The following is an 8,227-nucleotide window of genomic DNA, read 5'->3' as shown; positions in this document are numbered from 1 at the left end:
TTCTCCCTCCCCATCTCTCTCTCTCCCTTCTCTCTCATTCTCTCTCTCTCCTCCCCATTCTCTCTCTCCCTCCCTCCATTTCTCTCTCTCTCTCTCTCTCCTCTCCCTCCCTCCCCATTTCTCTCTCTTCTCTCTCTCTCTCATCCCTCCCCATTCTCTCTCTCCTCCCTCTCTCCCCATTCTCTCTCTCCCTCCCTCCCTCCCCATTCTCTCTCTCCCATGCTCCTCTCCCTCCCCATTTCTCTCTCTCGCCTCCCTCTCCTCCCTTTTCTCTCTCTTCTCTCTCCCTCCCCATTCTCTCTCTCCTCCCTCCCCATTTCTCTCTCTCTCCTCCCTCCCTCCCCATTCTCTCTCTCTCCCCATTCTCTCTCTCCTCTCCCCATCTTCTCTCTCCTCCCATTCTCTCTCTCTCTCTCCCTCCCATTCTCTCTCTCTCTCCTCCCCATTCTCTCTCTCCTCTCCTCCTCCATTCTCTCTCCCATTCTCTCTCTCTCTCCCATTCTCTTCTCTCCCCTCCCATTCTCTCTCCTCCCCATTCTCTCTCTCTCTCCTCCCATTCTCTCTCTCTCCCTCCCCATTCTCTCTCTCTCCCTCCCCATTCTCTCTCTCTCTCCCCATTCTCTCTCTCTCCTCCATTCTCTCTCTCTCCCCTCCCATTCTCTCTCTCTCCCCTCATCTCTCTCTCTCCCTCCCATTCTCTCTCTCTCCTCCCATTCTCTCTCTCTCCCCTCTCCCATTCTCTCTCTCTCCCCCTCCCATTCTCTCTCTCTCTCCCTCTTCTCTCTCTCTCATTCTCTCTCTCTCTCCCCCCATTCTCTCTCTCTCCCTCCTCCCATTCTCTCTCTCCTCCCTCTCCCCATTCTCTCTCTCTCTCTCCCTCTCTCTCTCTTCCCATCTCTCTCTCTCTCTCTCTCTCCCTCCCCATTCTCTCTCTCTCTCTCCCCATTCTCTCTCTCTCTCTCCCCATTCTCTCTCTCTCCTCCCTCCCATTCTCTCTCTCTCTCCCTTCTCTCTCCTCTCTCCCCATTCTCTCTCCTCCCTCCCATTCTCTCTCTCTCCCCCCATTCTCTCTCTCTCTCTCCCCTTCTCTCTCCTCTCTCCCCATCTCTCTCCCTCCCCTTCTCTCTCTCTCTCCTCCTCCCCCATTCTCTCTCTCTCACTCCTCCCCATTCTCTCTCTCACTCCCCCATTCTCCTCTCTCTCTCTCCCTCCCCATCTCTCCTCTCTCCCCATTCTCTCCTCTCCCTCTCCTCCATCCTCTCTCTCCTCCCCCTCACCTCTCTCTCTCTCCCCACCCTCCTCCCATTCTCTCCTCTCCCCTCTCTCTCCCCCCTTCCCTCTCCTCTCTCTCCCCCTCCCTCCCACTCCTCTCTCTCTCCCTTCTCCCTCCCCCCATTCTCCTCTCTCCCTCTCTCCTCCCCTCTCTCTCCTCTCTCCCTCCCTCTCCTCCCCTCCCCTTCTCTCCCTCCCCTCTCCTCCATCCCTCCTCCCCCTTCCCACTCCTCCCCTCCCTTCTCTCCCCCCCCCACACAACTCCCTCCCCTTCTCTCCCCCCCCCCCCCACAACTCCCTCCCCTTCTCTCCCCCCCCCCACAGCTCCCTCCCCTTCTCCCCCCCCCACACCTACCTCCCCTTCTCTCCCCGCCCCCACCTACCTCCCCTTCTCCCCTCCCCCCACACCTACCTCCCCTTCCCCCCCCCCCACACCTACCTCCCCTTCTCCCCCCCCCCACACCTACCTCCCCTTCTCCCCCCCCCCCACACCTACCTCCCCTTCTCCCCCCCCCCCACACCTACCTCCCCTTCTCCCCCCCCCCCCACACCTACCTCCCCTTCTCCCCCCCCCCCACCTACCTCCCCTTCTCCCCCCCCCCACACCTACCTCCCCTTCTCCCCCCCCCCCACACCTACCTCCCCTTCTCCCCCCCCCCCACACCTACCTCCCCTTCTCCCCCCCCCCACACCCTACCTCCCCTTCTCCCCCCCCCCACACCTACCTCCCCTTCTCCCCCCCCCCACACCTACCTCCCCTTCTCCCCCCCCCCCCCACCTACCTCCCCTTCTCCCCCCCCCCACACCTACCTCCCCTCCCCCCCCCCACACCTACCTCCCCCTCTCCCCCCCCCCCACCTACCTCCCCTTCTCCCCCCCCCCACCTACCTCCCCTTCTCCCCCCCCCACCACCTACCCCCCTTCTCCCCCCCCCCCCCACACCTACCTCCCCTTCTCCCCCCCCCCACACCTACCTCCCCTTCTCCCCCCCCCCACACCTACCTCCCCTTCTCCCCCCCCCCACACCTACCTCCCCTTCTCCCCCCCCCCACCTACCTCCCCTTCTCCCCCCCCCACACCTACCTCCCCTTCTCCCCCCCCCCCACACCTACCCCCCCCCCCACACCTACCTCCCCTTCTCCCCCCCCCCCACCTACCTCCCCTTCTCCCCCCCCCCACCTACCTCCCCTCTCCCCCCCCCACACCTACCTCCCCTTCTCTCCCCCCCCCCCACACCTACCTCCCCTTCTCCCCCCCCCCACACCTACCTCCCCCCCCCCACACCTACCTCCCCTTCTCTCCCCCCCCCACACCTACCTCCCCTTCTCCCCCCCCCCACACCTACCTCCCCCCCCCACACCTACCTCCCCTCTCTCCCCCCCCCCACACCTACCTCCCCTTCTCCCCCCCCCCACACCTACCTCCCCTTCTCCCCCCCCCCACACCTACCTCCCCTTCTCCCCCCCCCCCCCACCTACCTCCCCTTCTCCCCCCCCCCACCTACCTCCCCTTCTCCCCCCCCCCACACCTACCTCCCCTTCTCCCCCCCCCCACACCTACCTCCCCCCCCCACACCTACCTCCCCTTCTCTCCCCCCCCCCCACACCTACCTCCCCTTCTCCCCCCCCCCACACCTACCTCCCCCCCCCCCACACCTACCTCCCCTTCTCTCCCCCCCCCCACCTACCTCCCCTTCTCCCCCCCCCCACACCTACCTCCCCTTCTCCCCCCCCCCACACCTACCTCCCCTTCTCTCCCCCCCCCACACCTACCTCCCCTTTCCCCCCCCCACACCTACCTCCCCCCCCCCCACACCTACCTCCCCCCCCCCACACCTACCTCCCCCCCCCACCTACCTCCCCTCTCTCCCCCCCCCCACCTACCTCCCCTTCTCCCCCCCCCCCACACCTACCTCCCCTTCTCCCCCCCCCCACACCGACCTCCCCTTCTCTCCCCCCCCCCCACACCTACCTCCCCTTCTCCCCCCCCCCACACCTACCTCCCCTTCTCCCCCCCCCCCCACACCTACCTCCCCTTCTCCCCCCCCCCCCACACCTACCTCCCCTTCCCCCCCCCCCACACCTACCTCCCCCCCCCCACCTACCCCCCCCCCCACACCTACCTCCCCTTCTCCCCCCCCCCCCACACCTACCTCCCCTTCTCCCCCCCCCCCACACCTACCTCCCCCCCCCACACCTACCTCCCCTTCCTCCCCCCCCCACACCTACCTCCCCTTCTCCCCCCCCCCCACACCTACCTCCCCTTCTCCCCCCCCCCACACCTACCTCCCCTTCTCCCCCCCCCCCCACACCTACCTCCCCTTCTCCCCCCCCCCCCCCACACCTACCTCCCCTTCTCCCCCCCCCCCACACCTACCTCCCCTTCTCCCCCCCCCCCCCACACCTACCTCCCCTTCTCCCCCCCCCCCCCACACCTACCTCCCCTTCTCCCCCCCCCCACACCTACCTCCCCTTCTCCCCCCCCCCCACACCTACCTCCCCTTCTCCTCCCCCCCCCCACCTACCTCCCCTTCTCCCCCCCCCCCCACACCTACCTCCCCTTCTCCCCCCACCCACACCTACCTCCCCTTCTCCCCCCCCCCCACACCTACCTCCCCTTCTCCCCCCCCCCCACACCTACCTCCCCTTCTCCCCCCCCCCCACACCTACCTCCCCTTCTCCCCCCCCCCCCCCACACCTACCTCCCTCTCCCCCCCCCCCACCACACCTACCCCTTCTCCCCCCCCCCCCACACCTACCTCCCCTTCTCCCCCCCCCCCACCTACCTCCCCTTCTCCCCCCCCCCCCCACCTACCTCCCCTTCTCCCCCCCCCCCCACCACACCAACCCCCCTCTCCCCCCACCCCACACCTACCCCCCCACCCCCTCACCCCCCCCCCCCCCACCACCCCCCTCCCCTCCTCCCCCCCCCCCACAACCTCCCCCCCCCCCCCACCCACACCCCCCCCCCCCCCCCCCCCCACCCACCACCCCTTCCTCCCCCCCCCCCCACACCTACCTCCCCTCTCCCCCCCCCCCCACACCTACCTCCCCTTCTCCCCCCCCCCCCCACACCACCACCCCTCTCCCCCCCCCCCCACACCTACCTCCCCTTCTCCCCCCCCCCACACCAACCTCCCCCCCCCCCCCCCCACCCACCCCCCACACCCCCCCCCCCCCACCTACCCACCCCCCCCCCCACCCAACCACCCCTCTCCCCCCCCCCCACACCTACCTCCCCTCCCCCCCCCCCCACCTACCCCCCCCCCCCCACACCTACCTCCCCTTCCCCCCCCCCCCACACCACCTCCCCCAACCACCCCCCCCCCCCACACACCACCCCCCCCCCACCACCCCCCCCCCCCCACCACCACCCCCCCCCCCCCCCCCCACCACCCAACACCCCTCCCCCCCCCCCCCACACCACCCCCCCTCACCCCCCCCCCCCACACCTACCACCCCAACTCCCCCCCCCCCCCCACACCTACCTCCCCTCCCCCCCCCCCCACCCTACCTCCCCTTCTCCCCCCCCCCCCCACACCTACCTCCCCTTCTCCCCCCCCCCCCACACCTACCCCCCTTCTCCCCCCCCCCCCCACACCTACCTCCCCTTCTCCCCCCCCCCCCCCACACCCTACCCCCCCCCCCCCCCCCCCACACCTACCTCCCCTTCTCCCCCCCCCACACCCACCCCACCCCCCTCTCCCCACACCCCCCCCCCCACCACCCAACCTCCCCTTCTCCCCCCCCCCCCCCACACCTACCTCCCCTCACCCCCCCCCCCCCCCCCACACCTACCACCCCTCTCCCCCCCCACCCCACACCTACCCCCCTTCCCCCCCCCCCACACCCACCACCCCTCTCCCCCCCCCCCCACACCTACCACCCCTCCCCCCCCCCACACCTACCTCCCCCTCTCCCCCCCCCCCACACCTACCTCCCCTTCACCCCCCCCCCCCCACACCTACCCCCCTTCTCCCCCCCCCCACACCTACCCCCCCTTCCCCCCCCCCCCCACACCTACCCCCTCCCCCACCCCCAACACCCCCCCCCCCCCCCACACCTACCTCCCCTTCCCCCCCCCCCACCCCCCAACACCCCCCCACCTACCTCCCCCTCTCCCCCCCCCCCCCCCCCCCACCACCCCCCAACTCCCCCCCCCCCCCCCACCCACCCTCCCCTCTCCCCCCCCCCCCACACCAACCTCCCCTTCTCCCCCCCCCCCCACACCTACCATCCCCCCCCCCCCCCCACCACCCCCACCCCCCACCACTCCCCCCCCCCACACCTACCTCCCCTTCACCCCCCCCACCACCTACCCCCCCCACCACACCACCTCCCCTTCTCCCCCCCCCACACCTACCACCCTTCCCCCCCCCCACACAACCACCCCCCCCCCCCCACACCTACCTCCCCTTCTCCCCCCCCCCACACCTACCTCCCCTTCTCCCCCCCCCCACACCTACCTCCCCTTCTCCCCCCCCCCCACACCTACCTCCCCTTCTCCCCCCCCCCCCACACCTACCTCCCCTTCTCCCCCCACCCCCCCCCACACCCCTCCCCCCCACCACCTCCCCCCCCCCCCACACCTACCTCCCCTTCTCCCCCCCCCCCCCACACCTACCTCCCCTTCTCCCCCCCCCCCACACCTACCTCCCCTTCTCCCCCCCCCCCCCACACCTACCTCCCCTTCTCCCCCCCCTCCCCCCCCCACACCTACCTCCCCTTCTCCCCCCCCCCCACCTCTCCCTCTCCCCCCCCCCACACCTACCTCCCCTTCTCCCCCCCCCACCACCTACCTCCCCCCCCCACACCTACCTCCCCCCCCCCCCCCACACCTACCTCCCTTCTCCCCCCCCCCACACCTACCTCCCCCCCCCCACACCTACCTCCCCTTCTCCCCCCCCCCACCTACCTCCCCCCACACCTACCTCCCCTTCTCCCCCCCCCCCACCTACCCCCCCCACCTATCTCCCCTTCTCCCCCCCCCACCTACCCCCCCCCACACCTATCTCCCCTTCTCCCCCCCCCCACCACCCCCCCTACCTTCCCCTTCCCCCCCCCCCCCCCACCTACCTCCCCCCCCCCACACCTACCTCCCCCCCCCACACCTACCTCCCCCCCCCACACCTACCTCCCCTTCTCCCCCCCCCCACACCTACCTCCCCTTCTCCCCCCCCCCCACACCTACCTCCCCTTCCCCCCCCCACCTCCCTTCCCCCACACCTACCTCCCCCCCCACACCTACCTCCCCCCACCTACCTCCCCCCCCCACCTACCTCCCCCCCCACACCTACCTCCCCCCCCCACCTACCTCCCCTCTCCCCCCCCCCCACACCTACCCTCCCCCCCCCACACCTACCCCCCCCCCACACTACCTCCCCTTCTCCCCCCCCCCACACCTACCTCCCCTTCTCCCCCCCCCCACTACCTCCCCTTCTCTCCCCCCCCCACACCTACCTCCCCTTCTCTCCCCCCCCCCCTCTCTCCCCTCCTCCCCTCCCCCTCCTCTCCCCCCACACCTCCCCCACCTACCTCCCCCCACCTACCTCCCCCCACCTACCTCCCCCACCTACCTCCCCCCCCCCCCCTACCTACCTCCCCCCACACCTACCTCCCCCACCTACCTCCCCCCCCCCCCCCACCTACCTCCCCCCACACCTACCTCCCCTTCTCCCCCCCCCCCCCACACCTACCTCCCCTTCTCCCCCCCCCCCCACACCTACCTCCCCTTCTCCCCCCCCACACCTACCTCCCCTTCTCTCCCCCCCCCCACACACCTACCTCCCCTTCTCCCTCCTCCCCCCCCCTCTCCCCCTCTCCCCCCCCCCTCTCCCCTCTCTCCCCCCCCCCTCTCCCCTCTCCCCCCCCCCTCTCCCCTCTCCCCTCTCTCCCCCCCCCTCTCTCTCTCCCCCTCTCCCTCCCCCTCCCCCTCTCCCTCCCCCTCCCTCTCCCTCTCCCTCTCTCTCCCCTCTCTCTCTCTCCCCCCTCTCTCCTCTCTCCCAGTCCCAGTGCCACGATTCCCCGCTGTTCCCGGTTTCTTGCCTGTGACGGGCCGACTCTGCTCCCCGGGATTTGTTGTTACCGGGCGGTGATTTTAAGCGAGTCCGCTTTCCAGGGAGCACCAGCGGGCCGACCAACACCACTCACCGGGCCCGGCCACCGGCTCCGTGTGATCCCGGCCACCGGCTCCGGGTGATCGCGGCCACCGGCTCCGGGTGATCCCGGGGCGGCGCAGTCCCGCCAATCGGCCCCGGAAGAATTGAGAGGCGATTTTCTTTTTTTGTCCTCCGACAGAAACACAACACCCTTTCCTATGGCAGAAATACAGGGGCAGGTCAATCGTGAAAAAGAAAAGATCTTTGCTAAAAACTCCTAAACCTGAATCTATATCCAACTCTTTGCAGTTTATATTTTATATACACGTGTGTATACATAGAGATTACAACATGGAAACAGGCCATTCGGCCCAACCAGCCCCTATCATGTTTGCCCTCTACCTGGGCAGATAGTTCTCATCACATTTACCCACCCTGTTAGGGACATAGGAACAGGAGTAGACCATTCAGCCCCTCAAGCCTGTTCCACCATTCAATTAGATCATGGCTGATCTGTTTTTTAATTCCATCTACCCACCTTGGTTTTGTAACCCTTAATACCCTTGCCTAACAAAAATCTATCAGGCACTTTACAACCTTCTGGACTCATCACTGCTCCCATTTTCTTGATGTGGAGATGCCGGTGATGGACTGGGGTTGACAATTGTAAACAATTTTACAACACCAAGTTATAGTCCAACGATTTTATTTGAAATCTACAAGCTTTCAGAGGCTTCCTCCTTCCTCAGGTAAATGTCAGGAACTCCTCGAAGCCTACGCATTTATAAATCATAGAACAATACATGGTGATTACAGATAGTCTTTGCAACTGCCCGTTGCCAAGGCAATCACCGTGTT

General features: G+C 68.2%; 1 protein-coding gene across 2 annotated transcripts in view; it reads right to left on the bottom strand.

The window, feature by feature from the left end:
• LOC137328065 (uncharacterized) overlaps nucleotides 1–7,523 on the bottom strand; it is a 138,900-nt gene extending 131,377 nt beyond the window's left edge. For both annotated transcript variants that reach the window (XM_067994191.1, XM_067994192.1), the window contains exon 1: nucleotides 7,317–7,523. The gene's annotated coding sequence lies outside the window, so the exon portion shown is untranslated. The remainder of the gene's footprint in view (nucleotides 1–7,316) is intronic.
• Nucleotides 7,524–8,227: the final 704 nt, after the last annotated feature.

Source organism: Heptranchias perlo, chromosome 12 (genome assembly GCF_035084215.1).
Source record: "Heptranchias perlo isolate sHepPer1 chromosome 12, sHepPer1.hap1, whole genome shotgun sequence".
Taxonomy (NCBI): Eukaryota; Metazoa; Chordata; class Chondrichthyes; order Hexanchiformes; family Hexanchidae; genus Heptranchias; species Heptranchias perlo.
The sequence above is the reverse complement of the archived record's forward strand: the minus strand, read 5'-3'. Positions and strand labels throughout refer to the sequence as shown.